A 15,694-nucleotide genomic window follows, 5' to 3' on the forward strand; every position below is an offset into this window, starting at 1 on the left:
GTACCTTCCCCAGCTCAGACCTTTGCACTTACAATTTGTGCTTTAAAATGTGACTTGGTCATGGGTGAGGGTAGTGGTGGTGGGGAGAGGTGGGCAAGGCTCTCCTGAGAGGGATTAGCATCCGCACAAAAGAGGCAGGTGCCAGGAAGTTAAGAATACTGGAAGCTTTCCCAGAGAACTGGAGTCCAGTTCTCAGCACCCAATGGTAGCTCATTGATGTTTACAACCACCTGTAATTCCAGTTTCAGGAGCTACAACAGCGCCCTCTTCTGGCGTCCATGGGCACTGCACACACAGTGCACAGGTAAAAACACACTCATAAAATAAAATAAAATAAAATAAAAATTTAACAGGCCCCTCACTCTTCTGCTGTATGAAGACTCAAGAATGATGCCATTGACAGCGCTTAGGAGAACAGATCATTCCATCGCCCTGATCGGGCACACCCTGGCCTTCAGAACTAAGAGAAATGAGCATGCCTTTTAATTCCCGCTCTCAAGAGACAGAAGCAGGGGGTTCTTTGTGAGTTCTAGGTCAGCCTGATCCATGTAGAGAGTTCAAGGACAGTCTGAGCTACAAAGACCCTCCCCTTCAAACGGAGTAAGGTCTGCCGCTGTACGTGGATTGACTTTTGACGGTTGTTAGTCACAGTCCACTTAAATGACTAAGAGAGCCAGTACCTTTGCCTTTCACCTTAGCTTCCTCCGTAGCCACGCGGCATGGCTTGCCCTGCAGTAAGCTGCCGTGCTGTCCCGTGTGTGTGTGTGTGTGTGTGTGTGTGTGTGTGTGTGTGTGTGTGTGTGTATACACAGAAGGTATTTTTACCTGCATTTCCTTTGTTACTCACCCCAGTTGCTGCGCTCTCCCCTGTGCTGTTTCCAGAGATCCCTAGATGGTACCGATAGTCTAGGCTCCTATTCATGCCTCAGAATTCTTCAGAAATATAATAAACACCCAATCTGGAGAACTAGATGGACTTGGGGGAGATGAGTAGATGCCCAGAGCCACCTGCAGCCTGCTAGGAACCCCCAGGGGCACCCAGAACTACATGCAGCCTGCTAGGAACCCCCAGAGGCATCCAGAGCCACATGCAGCCTGTTAGGAACCCCCAGGGGTGCCCAGAACTACATGCAGCCTGCTAGGAACCCCCAGGGGCGCCCAGAACCACCTGCAGCCTGCTAGGAACCCCCAGGGGCGCCCAGAGCCACATGCAGCTTGCTAGGAACCCCCAGAGGCACCCAGAACCACCTGCAGCCTGCTAGGAACCCCCAGGGGCGCCCAGAGCCATGTGCAGCTTGCTAGGAACCCCCAGAGGCACCCAGAACCACCTGCAGCCTGCTAGGAACTCCCAGGGGCGCCCAGAGCCACATACAGCCTGCTAGGAACCCCCAGGGGTGCCCAGAGCCACATGCAGCTTGCTAGGAACCCCCAGGGGCGCCCAGAGCCACATACAGCCTGCTAGGAACCCCCAGGGGGCACCCAGAGCCATGTGCAGCTTGCTAGGAACCTCTAGAGGCACCCCCTCAGCAATGGTACCTTTGCATAAAGGAAAGTGGGAGCACCGTGCTACCTTGGATCTTGCCCCAGGGAAACATTTGGGATGCAGAGGACAAGGGGAAGCTGCTGAGGAGTGCCTAGAGTAGTGCTGACAGGAAGAGACCCCAGCTGTTCTGCACCTCCAGCCCCAGCCCCAGCTGGGGAAGTCAGGAGTGTGTGGGATTCCTGTGATGACAGTGTGGACGGTGAGACACTCAGCCCCAGGTGAACCACAGATCAAAGTGGCAGCCAGAGGGAGCTGGGCCAGCATGGCACTGGCAGGCACTGAGGGATGGCCAAGGAGGCATGTGGTCAGCAGCAGTGGCGGCAGCAGGACAGGCTGCCTGGATTGGGCTGTGTGCCTCAGTTTCCCCTTTGTGCTGTGGTGACGCTGGGTCTGTATAAATGGTGGGGTCCACCCACGTGGGACTCTAGGCACCAGAACACTTGTGTTTTATGTTCCCTTTTCCGTGTGTGTTTCTTGGGCGTCTAGCTGGGCTTGGCCAAAGAGTTTGCTGCACCCCACCCCTCCTCCTCCAGCATCTCTCTAGCCACCTTCACATCTGTGGCTCTAGCCCAGAGCAAGTAGAGACTGGGCCCCTGGCCCTGCAAGGCGGATGGGACCTTCCTCCTGGCAGCCAGTCTCGCGTTCTTTGCGTTTCCCTAACCACACATCAAGTCTTTGATTCAGTTCCCTTTCCTGCTTGTTGTATGACATCAAACCAGATGGGCTCCTCAGATGAAGTCTGGAGACTCTGTGTCTGTGTAATGCTGCCAGGTCTGTGTGTGGGAAACAGCAGAGGCAAAGGTATTCTCCTAATAGCAACCCAGGGGCGGGGGGGTGGGGGGGAGGGGGAAGTTAAGCTCTCACAGCAGAAACTAAGCTGTCCTCTTAATTGTGAGCCGTGGCGTTGCAACATCCTTTATCGGTTTTCATTTGCCAGCTTTAGGTACCGGTGTACTTCCTGTTCCACCATCCCCTGCGCTCTGGTTCTGGACCTGCCCTGTGGGCCCTATCAGGCTTCAGTCCCACCAGGTCCCACCTGTCTGAGACATGACATACTTGTGTCTTTTATTGGCCTCTCCCTGCACATACCCCATCTCCTCTCTTCCTGCCGGTCTAGCCCTGGTTTGTGGCAGCACCCTGCCTTCCATACCTACCTTTTATAAGAGACAGGTATCTTAGATCCCCCACCACCACCAAGACAATTTTCCTTGTGCTCTCATCACACAACTAGGCTGTCAATGGCAGCACCCCCAGGCTCCTGAGATGCCTTAGCCCTGAAGCCCTGACTCTGCTCTAAGGTGGGTGGAATAGAATCCTTTCCTGTACCAGCTGAGTCTCGGAGATCAGTGTGCTGCTCTGGTGAATGGGGACAGCCTGGTAGACTTGGGGACATAGACCCTGCTGTTCCTGTCTGGTCAGGACTCTTGTGGTGATGCCCCTCCCTCTCAGGTGGGAATATTCACAGGAGGGGTAAGGTGCACAGTCAGAGCCCATCTCACAGGAACCGGCTGCATCTCTCCCAAGAAGCTATCAAGGGGCTTCTTCCCTGAGGCCAAGTGCCTAGCCTCTCCTCTTACAAGCTGCTGCTCAATAGCTCCAGGATGTGGCCTCCAGAGGACCAGGTCAGGATAGCCTCTGGGCTCCTGCATGTGGTTTGTCCCACTGCTCAGTCAGGCTGTCCCCTGGCTCTTGGCGCCTGGGTTTCCCTCCAACACTGGTTCAGGCAGTTCCCAGGCTAGTGTCCTGCCTCTATCCAGACTAATTGTCTGGAACATATTAACAGAAAGTCTGGGTCAAGCTACAGTGAGACACTATCTCACAAAAGATGGCTTTCTTCCTTCCTTCCTTCCTTCCTTCCTTCCTTCCTTCCATCCATCCTTCCTTTTTTTCTCTTCTCCAAAACAGGGTTTCTCTGAGTAGCCCTGGCTGTCCTGGAACTCACTCTGTAAACCTGGCTGGCCTTGAATTCAGAGAGATCTCCCTGCTTCTGTCTCCTGGGTATTGGGGTTAAAGGTGTGGGCTACCACTACCAAGTTTAAGATAGATATTCTTAAAAACAAACAAACAAAATAGCAACTGAGTCTGAGAGTGCAGCTCAGTGGTAGGCTCCCACCTAATGCTTAGAGGCAATGCCCCAGGTGAATTCAACACCCAGCTCTGAAAACAGAAACAAAAACAACCCCCCCCCCAAAAAAACCAGCTGTGGTGGCTCACACATGTAATTCCAACTCTTGAGGGGCTGTGGCAGGAGCAACACGAGTCTGAGGCCAACGTGGGCTAAATAATGGGACCCTGTCTCAAAAAAAATCAGTAAGTAAAGAACTGGAGATGAGGGAGCCCAGAAAACGCAGTTCTCCGTGCATAAGCCCAGGGACTCAATAGAGCAACTAGGGGGAAGGGTATAGATTCAATATGCTTCTCTCATGTGATCTAGCAGTTCCACTCCTTGGGGCACCCTCAAAACTGTTGAAAGAGGGGCTCCACCGGGTACGCTTACACCCATGTCATAGTTGCATTATGAGCAACCAACGTGCCCTTGGTAGATGGATAGAGACACTCACTGTGTTCATCCATACAACGGAATATTACCTGGCCTTCAAAAGGAAGGGAACCCTGACACCTGCTACAACACAGATGCAGCTTGACAGTTTGTTGAGCAAATAGGCCAGTGATTAGACAAGTGCTCTGTGATATCATGTATATGAATGAGGCAATCTGAGGTCTGGAGAGATGGCTCAGGGGTTAGGGGCACTGGGGACTCTCCCAAAGGACCCAGGTTGATTTCCAACACCCACATGGTGCCTCCCAACTATCTGTAATTCCAGTCCCAAGGGATCTGAGGTTCTCTTCTGACCTCTGTGAGAGGTGTGTATACATACATGCAGGCAAAACTCTCATACAGACATCAGCTCTGGCCATGTGTGGCTTAGTAGTGTCTCTGCTATTGGTTTCCTTGTACAGCATCGAGCATCATAGTCAGTGCAGGATCCTGACCCTAGGGGATAAGTGACACTCCTTGCTCTGGGTGGGCCCAGTCGGCCCCAGCAGGCAAAAGTGTAGAACATGCTGCCTTTCACAGTAATGATAATGTCAGGAGTCACAGCTTCTGTCCTGAGAAGCTACATGTGTCCCCGAGGAGAGAGGTAATGTTTACAGGTAGCTAGGCACTGTGGGCTGGGAGGACGGAGAAGTGGGTAGGAGATAGGTGTAGGGAGCCATGATTCTCCCACATCTAAGGGCCACATTTGGCTGAGATCAGATGGTGGAGTCTAGGGCCGGCTGGCATACTGCACGGCAGGTGACCCAGTGGGCCGGGTGAGGCTTGGAGCAAATATGTCTACAAAGAGGAAGGAAAGAGATCCAGAGATGTGTGGCCAACAGCCACAGCCGCTCCTGTCTGACCCAGGGGTGAAACCAAGGTGTGCCATGGCAGCAGCGTGGTGACTGTGCCAGCGAGAACAACCCAGCAATGAAAAGGACGGGAGTGCTGACATAGGCAATCCCAGGAGGCTCCGGCCATGGTGTTGAGTAAAGGAAACCAGGCCTGGGTGGCTCTGTGCTGCAGGACTCCACTTAAACGCCACGTAGAAAGGGCCAAGCCATGGCGACGATCAGCTTATGCCAAGGGCTGCAGGCATGGGAAAGGCCAGTCAGGACAGGGTGGAAGAACCTTGTTAGGTAATGGAACTGTTGTTAAAACCTTGTCAAAACTGGGGCAATTGCTGCACAGATATGCGTTTGATCTCCAGAACCCAGGTGGAAAGCTGGGTGCAGTGGCACAGGCCTGGACCCCAGCACCAATGAGGTGGAGACAGGAAGAGCCCTGGGACACTGGATGGATGGCTTGACTGAGCCCGTGACTCAGTGAAAGACCCTGCTCAAAACATAAGGCGGGAAGTGGCCTCGGAAGACACCTGATGTCTTGTGTTAAGGATCAAACCCAAGGCCTCATGAATGCTGTGCAAGACTTCTACCAAGTGCCAATCTTTCAATACCCCAGGGCCTGCAGAGCTACAAGGACAAGGGACAGAAAGGGAACTATGAGTGAAGTCTTTAACACTGAAGATTAGGTAAGGGGTACAGGACCCATGTTTTCCCTTTTGCTTTGATTTATGTTAAAAAGGTTCAAAACCAAAAAGCTAGCGTATTGGTTACTTTCTGTTGCTGTGGTAACACACTATGAGCAAGCAACTTATAGAAGGAGAGGTTTGTTTGGCTTCTCGTTCCAGAGGGGTAAGAGTCTGTCACGGCAGGGAAATGTGCCAGCGGATGACGGACATGGGTGGCAGAAACAGCTGGGAGCTCAAATCTCAAGCCGTAAGCAGGAAGCAGTGAACTGGGCACACAGCCTCAAAGCCTGGCCCCAGCGGCAGACTTCCTTCTGCAAGGCCACACAACACTGCCACAATCTGGGGACCAGTATTCAACTACCAAAGACTATGGGTGACATCTTATTCACACCGTGCCAGATAGACACTCAATGAATGCCCAGGGTTCAGAATTCGCATGTTGCACAGTTAGCAGCAATCTCTGAAGCCTGGGCCTGACTCAGCGGAGTGTTCGCATCTAAGAACTCTGATGTAAAAACAAACTGTGGACATTGAAGCACATACACAGAATGACTAAAACACTAGCAAAAGGCTGCAGCTGAGCTGAGCGGCCAGGGCCGTGATCAGGAGGGATGCCCGAGTTTGATCCCACACTGCAGAAAAACCTGCCGACCAAGCAGCAAACAAAAGCACCCAGACAAGCAACCATCTGCAAACATGAGGCAAAACCACAGTGAGCAAATCAGATCCGAAGATGCCTCTGATGTCTTAGGGGAGACACGTCATTTGAGAGTAAGTCCCTGAGACGTGTGGTAAGAATGTATGTTATAGGGTGTTAACCACAGAGGCTGGATGGCTCCAAACTTGAGAGTCTTTTGCCTCAGCCTCACTCCCAGAAAACATTACAGCAAATGAATATGACTTGTGCTTTGTTTCTTCTTGAGGCAGGTTTTTCTTTGTAAACCTGATTAGTCCAGAAGTCCATATGTAGACCAGGATGGCCTTGAACTCACAGAGAGCCGCCTGCCTCTGCCTCCCAAGTGCTGGGATTAAAGGCATGCGCCACCATGCCCAGCTGCTACCATTGATTTTTAAGACAGTATTGTGTGGTTTGAATGAGAGTGGTCCCATAGGCTCATATATTTGAATATATGAGGTCATCAGGGAGTGGAACTGTTTGAAAGGTTTAGAAGGATTAAGAGGCATGGCCTCGGGGCTGGAGAGATGGCTCAGCAGTTAAGAACACTGTCTGCTTTTCCAGAGGTCCTGAGTTCAATTCCTGGCAACCACATGGTGGATCACAACCATCTGTAATGTGTCTGATACCCTCTTCTGACATGCACATAGAACACTCATATACATTAAATAAATAAATAAACCTTTTTTAAAAGGAGGTGTGGTGGTCCCTAGTGGTGGTCTTTGAAGTTTTCACTTTCTGTCGGTGTCTCTCTCTGCCTGTGGCTCAAGATGTAGTTCTTAACTACTGCTTCAGCACCATGCTTCCTGCCAGCCTCTAAACTATGAGCAAGTCCACAAGTAATACTTTTCTTTTAAGAGGGTTGCCTTGGTCATGGCGTCTCTTCATAGCAATTGAACATTGACTAAGACAGAAGTCGGTACCAGGAGTGGGGTGTTGCTGTGACAGGCTGGACCACGCTGCTTGTTGCCAGAAGGTTGACTTTGGGACTCTGGATTAGGAAAGCAGTTGAAGGACTGTAAGTGAGGCTTACGGGGCCGGACTAGTGGGAGCATGGATGACAGTGGTGCTGAAACATAACGAGCATAATGGCCCAGCTCAAGACGTTTCAGAGGGAAGAATATTAGAATATTAGTAAGCGGCCTAGAGACCATTCTCGTGATATTTTGGCAAAGAGCATGGCTGCTATTTGCCCTTGCCCTATAATCTGCCTGAGGCTAAATTAGAGTTTCAGACTCACGGCTTTGGCAGAGGAGATTTCAAGACAGCCTAGGATTGACTCTATTGTGCGGTTATTAGTGTCCACCCTTATGTAGATCTATAATGAAAAGGAGCAATCTGGACAAAGAAAAATTCAAAATGTACAGTTCAGGGAGAAAAGGAGAACCAGGGTGTATTTTGTTGGAGTCCAGTGTTTTGCTCAAGGAGATAAAAAGTTTAAAGAAAAGCCTGATGCTAAATGGAAGAAAGAGAGTGTGTCCTCAGGGTGAGACCCCACCAAGCCAAGCTTCCAGCTTGTGAGAAGGAATTAAAAAGAAAAAAACCTAAACAGTGCAGGAAACTATGCACAATGAAAAGATTTTGCGAATGTATTGTTGGACAAGGGGACCAATTTCTAGCCCCATCAAACCACAGAACTATGTGGGTTCAGCCATGTGGTTCTGACTTTAGAGTCAAGGATACAAGAAAGGGGTTGTGGAATCTGTCTCCATGACTAAGGAAAGCCACTGAGGCCAGGCATGTGGCAGGGGTGTCCCTGCATGGAGGCCCAGAGGGGTTGTGGTGTGAAGCTGTGAAGGTGAGGCCTGGATTGTGTCAGAGACCCCAAGTTGCTGGAGATGCCAAAATCATGGGACACCTGCCAAGGAAAGTTGCTACCAGGGTGTGGAACAGTTGAGGGTGGGGGTGGAGAGAGAGAGAGAGAGAGAGAGAGAGAGAGAGAGAGAGAGGGAGGGAGATGAGCTTCAGTAAACAAAGCTGAAAAGAGTTAGAGTTCTGAAGAACACTTTGACATCAGAAACAGAGATGCAGAGTTTGGAGTTAGCCCTGCTGGGTTTTAATCTTGCTTTGGTCTAGTATTTCCTTGCTATGCTCCCTTTTCTTCCTTTTAGAATGGTAATGTATATTCTGTGCCAGTGTATGTTGGAAGTATGCGATCTCCTTTTTTATTTTTACATGGGCCACAGATTGCTATGAGAAGAGACTTTGGATGTTGGAACAGTGTTGACTGTGATAGACTATGGGGACTTTTGAAGTTGAACTGAATTAATGCATTTTTTTTTTTTGCATTATGATGTGGCTACAAGCCTATGGGACCCAGGGAGTGGAGTGTGGTGGTTTGAGTGAGAAGGGACCCCATAGGCTTGTATATTTGAATGCTTAAGTCACCAGCAAGTGAAACTGTTTGAAAGGATTAGAAGGATTAGGAGGTGTGGCCTTGTTGGAGGAGATGTTTCAGTAGAGGTGGGCTTTAAGGTTTCAAAAACCCACACCTGGTCGTCGTCCCCCGTCCCCCCCCCCCCCCCCCGTGTGTGTGTGTGTGTGTGTGTGTGTGTGTGTGTGTGTGTGTGTGACGACAATAATGAAGTAAGCTACCGAAACTGTAAGCAAGGCTCCCACTGAATGCTTTCTTTTACAAGAGTTGCCATGGTCATAGTGTTTCTTCACAGCAAGAGAACACTGATGAAGACAAGAATCCTACATAGCTCGGCCTGTCCTGAAACACACTCCTGGCTTGTTGGATGTGCTCTTGGGGACTCCACATAAGAAGTTTAACTCCCCTGAGACCATTCCACTGCGAAAGGCATTTGTGCAATTGTCCTGTCACCAGCCTCAATAAATGAAGAAGGTGGAGGTTAAGAAGGAAGAGTAAATGCTCCAGTCACATGACTACTGTGTGACAGAGAGAAACCCTAAGCTCCTCTTAGACCCCTGGCTACCGTCTACAGGTGAACAGGCAGCTGTTACACCCACCAGTTTATATCCAGCAACAGTGACAGGGGGAAGACAAGTGACCCAATTCCGCAATTGTTGGTGGTTACAGAGTCTGGATGCAACACCCCTAGCCTGTGCCCTGGGCAAATGCTCCAGGGTCCTCCTTCCGGTCAGATTTTCCCATTTAAGTGGAAGAGTTCCTTGTGTGTCCATCTGCTGTCTGGACAGCCTGTGCGGAGGCCCCTTCTATGCAGAAGCCCTAGAGCTGCCTTGGTGCTGTGACGAGGGGCATGGATGGGAGCAGTAACCAGGCCCCTACATCTGCACGCAGTGGAGTGGTTATCTTTTAAAGTGAAGGCCGGCCATGTGTAAGTGGCACACACCTTTAATCCCAGCACTCAGGAGGTAGAGGCAGGCAGATATCTCTGTGGGCTTAAGGCCATCCTGGTCTACAAAGAGAGTTCCAGGACAGCCAAGGCTACACAGAAAAACCTGGTCTCAAAAACAAAACAAAACAAAACAAAACAACAACAACAACAAAAAACCAAAAAAACAAGCACACAAAACAAAACAAACAAACAAATAAAAACCAAAATCTAAAAAATCAACAACAAAAACAAAATAAAGTGAAGGCTGATATACTTTCTCTGTATATACGTGATGTGGCTCTGGGCTCCGTCATCCTGACTAGACATCATGAGGCAGCTGTGGGCAGCACATGTGGGACAGCTGTGGACAGTGCACAGGGGGCAGCAGAGTGCGGGCATGCCACTGCTCCCAAAGCCCCTTCCTGGTGGACCGTGAAAGCAGCCTGCTTGTTTTAATCCTTAGCTTTAATTTCCTTCTATTGAAGCACAGGCCCACAGATGTACCACCACACCTGGCAAAAGCAGTCCAGTTAGTTCCCGTTTTTAACTTTACTTTTTGGGGAAACAGGGTCTTACTATATAACCCTGGCTGGCCTGAAACTCACTGTGTAGACAGGGTTGCCTTCGCAGAGATCCACTTGCCTCTAGAGTGCTAGGATTAAAGGCGTGTACCACTATACCTGGCGCTCGCTCCCCGCTCTCTCTCTCCTTCCCTCCCTCCCTTCTCTCCAGAACCATCTTGGCTGCATAGGCCAGGCTCACCTCAAATGTGTGATCCCCCCACCTTTACTTCCTAATGGAGTAAGACTGATACTGTTAGCCACTGCTCGCGGTCCACATGTTCCCTGAGCAGAGCTGAGGAATTTTCTCTATGGAGTCCACCAGTCTCTACCAGGTGAACTATCTGTCTGCACTCCCCATCTCTCCATCCTGTCCAGACACTGCCTTCCCGTCTGGCTCATGGGCCTCCCTGAACGCCAGAGAATAGCATGCTGACCCTAGGGAGCCAACACAATGCTAGGAGAGCTCATCTGCCAAGCTGCCTGAGACTTCCTCAGGCAACTGTTACAACCAACACCTATGGGGGAGGGAGAGGGGGAGGGGGCTGCAGGCTGAGGCCTCACAGCAAAGGCGGGGCTGGCAGACCCTGCAGCAACATGCCTTTCCCAAAACTGGTGGGGCTGGCGGTTCCACACCTTGTCTGCACGAGGCGCAGGCGCACAGCAAGTTCAGGTCTAATGGCATCATTGATGCTAGCTTGCCACCCTGTCTGCCACCCTGGGGTTCCACATGAAGTTATACCTAGTTGAGAATCAAGCATTTCTAAAGAGCCCCGAAGGGATGTTTTCCTCTTTGTGCAAACAGTCCTTTTGTGCAGTGGGAGTTCTGTGGCTTCTTGGCAGACACAGGTGAGAAACACCTCAGTGAACACCATTCACTCCTGTGAAGTGGAGAGACATGCCCCACATGTCAGCACAGCCAGCCCTGGGCAACAGCAGTGGCTTCTCCGAGTGCTGTGCTGGGAATCCTCCTTGGATGATCTCACGGGAGCTGATGACCCTTCAGCGTCCAGGGCTGAATCCAGATGCCAGAGTTCCAGACTACCTGTGATCCCAACCATCTTAGAGTTTGCATTGCTCAGCTAAAACACCATGACCACTTGGGGGAGGAAAGGGTTTTTATTTTATTCTATTTTTAAATTTTTATTTATCTTTATTTTATGTGCATCTGTGTTTTGCCTGCATGTATGTGTATGTGGGGGTGTCAGATCTTGGAGTTATAGACAGTTGTGAGCTGTCATGTGGGTGCTGGGAATTGAACCCAGGTCCATTGGAAGAGCAGCCAGTGCTCTCAACTGCTGAGCCATCTCACTTGTCCTGAGATGGACAAGTCTGATGTCCGGACATCAGAGACAGGTGCCCCCAGGGTCACTTGTCCTGGAGAGGCCCAGCAAGCAGCACAGGCTAAGTAGGTGCTATTTACCCGCAGCAGATGACAGTTGCTGCTGCCTCACAAGAGTAGTATGAGTCAGGAAGAGAGTGGGCATATAGAGGTCCAAAGACAGCATCTTTGCAGGTGGCCATGCCGTGAAGCCAGAGCTTGAGTCTCGTGAGTCTTTGGCTAAACAGAGCTGCTGGGTCTCTCCGGTGGAGCTCACAGGCTCCACGGCTGCACACAACCCTTAGGCTGAGCTACCAAAGTTACCAAGTAGACACCCTTCAGGTTGCCCTGTGCAGCACGGGAAGGGCCTCTGGGCAGCCCCTTGAGTTAAGAGCCCTGCTCTGCAGCCACAAAGTCTGGCAGGAGCAGGAGAGGATGCTAACTGCGGCTCTTTGCAGCAAGTTGAGGACAAAGACCTTGAGCTTGTGTTCCTGACTCAAGGAAACGTCTAATAAGAACAGTGTGACAGTTGGGCATGGAGGCAGACACGGACAATCCCGTCCACTCAGGAGGCAGAGACAGAGGGACAGAGATCCATGGCCACCTGGGCTTCATTGAAAAACAAGACAGAAAGGATGTTAAGGCTAAATACACCGACCCAGAGTCAGCCCTGAGCACAAGAAACACCTGCCACTATTTCCAGCACTAATTTTCTTTGGCAGTGAGTGGCCTCCTGTGACGTAAAAGGCTGTGTGGATAGCCACCGGAGAGGCAGTGAGTGGGACCTGCATCTCTCAGGTGACCAGCCAGCTGCCCTGAGAAACATCTAAGGGTATGAGTGCCCTTGACTACTGGTCTGGAGCTATGCCACAGCCACCAGGAGCTGCAGTCCCCAGGGCTTGTTCTGGGAACATGCGCAGTGTGTGCATTGAACCTCAGGTGCTGCTTCTGGGCGGCACTTCCTTTCTGTGTGACATCTTTCCTGCAGCTGACAGGAAGCTGCTGCTTACTCAGGAATGGACAACTTTCATGGAGGCCTCACAGTTTAGCCAATGTGGTTAGTGCAACTTAAGATGATTCCCAGAAGAAATAGAAGAAAGAAGCCGGGCGTGGTGGTGCACGCCTTTAATCCCAGCACTCGGGAGGCAGAGGCAGGCGGATCGCTGTGAGTTCGAGGCCAGCCTGGTCTACAAAGCGAGTCCAGGATGGCCAAGGCTACACAGAGAAACCCTGTCTCAAAAAAGAAAGAAAGAAAGAAAGAAAGAAAGAAAGAAAGAAAGAAAGAAAGAAAGAAAGAAAGAAAGAAAGAAAGAAATAGAAGAAAGACAACAGCTCAAGTTGCCAGAAGAGGCATTTGGACACTGGGAAGCCAGAGGATTGGATCCACACAGCACCCATCACGCAAAGCATGTACTGACGTGTGCAGACAGACACAGGTGCTGCGGTTCTTCCATGTCTGATTCCCTCTATTGTATGTCTTCCTGGGGAAACGAAGACCACCCCAGATAAGCCACAGATGACCAAAAAAAAAAAAAAAAAGTCACCAATTCTAGCTTAGTGAAGCAATGCGCTTATCTGGGACACAGGTGGCTCAAAGGCAGCTGAGATCACCCATGGCACTCCCGGGGATCTCACACAAGCTGCGTCCCTGGAGCTCCCCGTTCAATATGTAAGCAGTCCACGGGCTAGTTCCCTCCCTAGTAACTGTCATTACCATTTGCAATTTGGGGGAAGAGCCTTGAGAACGTCCAGGTTGAGTCCTATGAGGCAGGAGAGTGTGTCCTACTTTGGAGGAAACAGCTGTATAACCACCAGTCTATGGATAGAAGGGGCCCAGCAAACCTATGGGTAGGTGCGCAGTGGCCACCACCTCCAGGTGTGTGACAAGGAAGGGGTTAGGGACGGTTTGGCAGAGCTTGTGTGAAATGAGGCTTCCCGGCAACAGCCATAGGGATCTACACAGGCTTGACATCATCTCCAAAAGTGTTGGTAAACAGGACCACGCTGCCTTGTGCTGCTTGGGTACCACGACAGGGTTTGGGCACCGACAAAAACTGGGCTATCTTTGCCACTCTTGGATGGGCTCACCAATTCTGTTGCAAGCATCCTGCCCCCAAGCATCCTAATTTTCTTTGACAGGGTCTTTCAACACAGCCCTAGCTGGCCTGGAACTCGGACGTGTACCTGCACCTGCCTCTGTCCCAAGTTTCAGCTCCACTGTCACTTCCCTTAAGGGAGCTGCTGAGGTGGTGGCCTGTGATGCGCAGTGACTAAACCCATGTTCCTGTAAAGGGGCAGCTGTGACTTTCTGATTCTTTGCTCCTGCCTTGGGGATGGAGGGCTGCTGGGTTGGTTGCTTTTCATCACTGCGACCAAATTATCTCAACAGAAGCAACGTGAGGTAGAAAATGTTTATTCTGGCTGACAGTTTGAGGGCACACAGTTCACCACGGCAGGCTGCAACCATGTGAGGTAGCTGGTCACCTAGTGAGGAAGGCCAGAGACCTAGACACCGCCTCAAGGCCCGCTCCCAGCAACCTGCTTCTTCCAGAGACTCTCCCACCAAAAGGTTCCACAGCCTTCCAAACTAGTGCCACCACCTGGGGACCGAGTGCTCAGACACAGGAGCGGATGTGGGACAGCCACTTTCGAAATGTAACAAGCACATTCCTGTTTATCCCTGCCCAAGGCAGACAGGAAACTCTGATGTCGCCTCTCTATTTCCCCATAATTTTCCCTTTCTTCTTTTTTCTCCCCTCCTTCAGAAATTCTGTAAGAGGGTAGAGTGGGAGGCCAGGGCACCCCCAACCTTTACCTTGGGAAGCGTGAGGCCTTGTTTTGACTTTAGCTACAGCGTCTACTTCTCAGGGAGTTGGTGTTAGAACAGGGTAGTACAAACAGGACAGTGGGTGGCAAGTCCCCTGGGGGATTCTGGGAGGATGAGCGGAGACTGGTACTCTAGCAGAGACTTCCCTCAAAGGGAATGAAGAAGCCTGTGCCTGTGACCAAGGGCTGCTCGGGTGACCTGGGCCTAGGTCTCCACGCTTCTGCCTACGTGCACCAAGTTGGCTCAACTCAAAGGACTCCAGAAAAGCCAGGTTGTCATAGAGCTCGTCGGGTCAGAGTCTGCTGAGGGTGGCTTCCTTCCCGCCTGTCCGTGGAGACACAGTGCCACCTCTATCCACACGGAGTAACCCCCACTCCATTTACAGATTCCAAGCTGGCTGCTATGGTAACAAGGGCTTTAGTTGGAGCCAGGCCTTGTGTGTGTGTGTGTGGTGGGGGTGTGTGGGTGTGTGTGTGTGCACACACACCTGCTCACCACTGAGCTGTTTCTTACACAGGTGTATAGACAGGAGCAACCATGAAGCCCTCTGAGGGTTCTGGGCTCCCCTGGCAACTGCCTCCCTCATTGTAAGGCAGGAGGAGCATCCTCGCAACCCACTTGCAGCAGGCCACACTCCCACCTCCTAACCACTGGATCCCTTCCTCCTCCAAATGGCTTCTCAGCTTCCCATGTACGAACGCCTTTTGGACTGTGTTTAACTAACTTGCTGCCAATCTAACCGAGCTTTCTCTGGCCCTGGAGCTGTGACAGCAAGATAGTTCTTACTGCACATATTTCACCTGAACCACAAACTCCTTTCCCGGCCTCCCACATGTGCTCCCCGGCTTGGGGACACCGGGCTAGCCTGTGGTTGTATGACACTTTCAGCACAGAAACATTCAGCCTCAGCAGGCTACGTGTAGTGTTTACTGTGGACCAGAGGCCCGGAGGGGCAGCACTTGGGGGCGCTCCGGCTCTTCGGGGCAATGATGGGAGAGGAAAGGTCTGCGGTTCACACTTTTTAGTTGCAGCCTCACCTCACAGCCCAGCCCCCCAGTCAACACTACCTCAGAGGCTGCTTACCACTGGTCGGCCACATGCTGAAAGAGGCTTTAGGCGCTGACTCCTGACTCAAGGCCTTGTTGCTCCACGTACCTCATGGCTATGCTTGTGCCCTGCGTATTGCGGAGGCCCTGGCCCATGGTCAGCTGCTTCCCTTTGCCTCCTGCAGTTCCCTGGGAGACAGGCTGTCCTTCTTACCTTGCCCTGTCACAGGCTAGTGCCTCCTTTCCTGGTCTTCTAGCTGGACTATGCTGCATTCCACAAGCTCCCCCTCCTCTGACCACCTTGGTCATCCCATTAATCCTCTCCTGCCTCCGTTTTCCTCATCCTGAC

The sequence above is a fragment of the Acomys minous genome, assembly GCF_964271855.1.
Source record: "Acomys minous genome assembly, chromosome: 11".
In the NCBI taxonomy this organism is placed as follows: Eukaryota; Metazoa; Chordata; class Mammalia; order Rodentia; family Muridae; genus Acomys; species Acomys minous.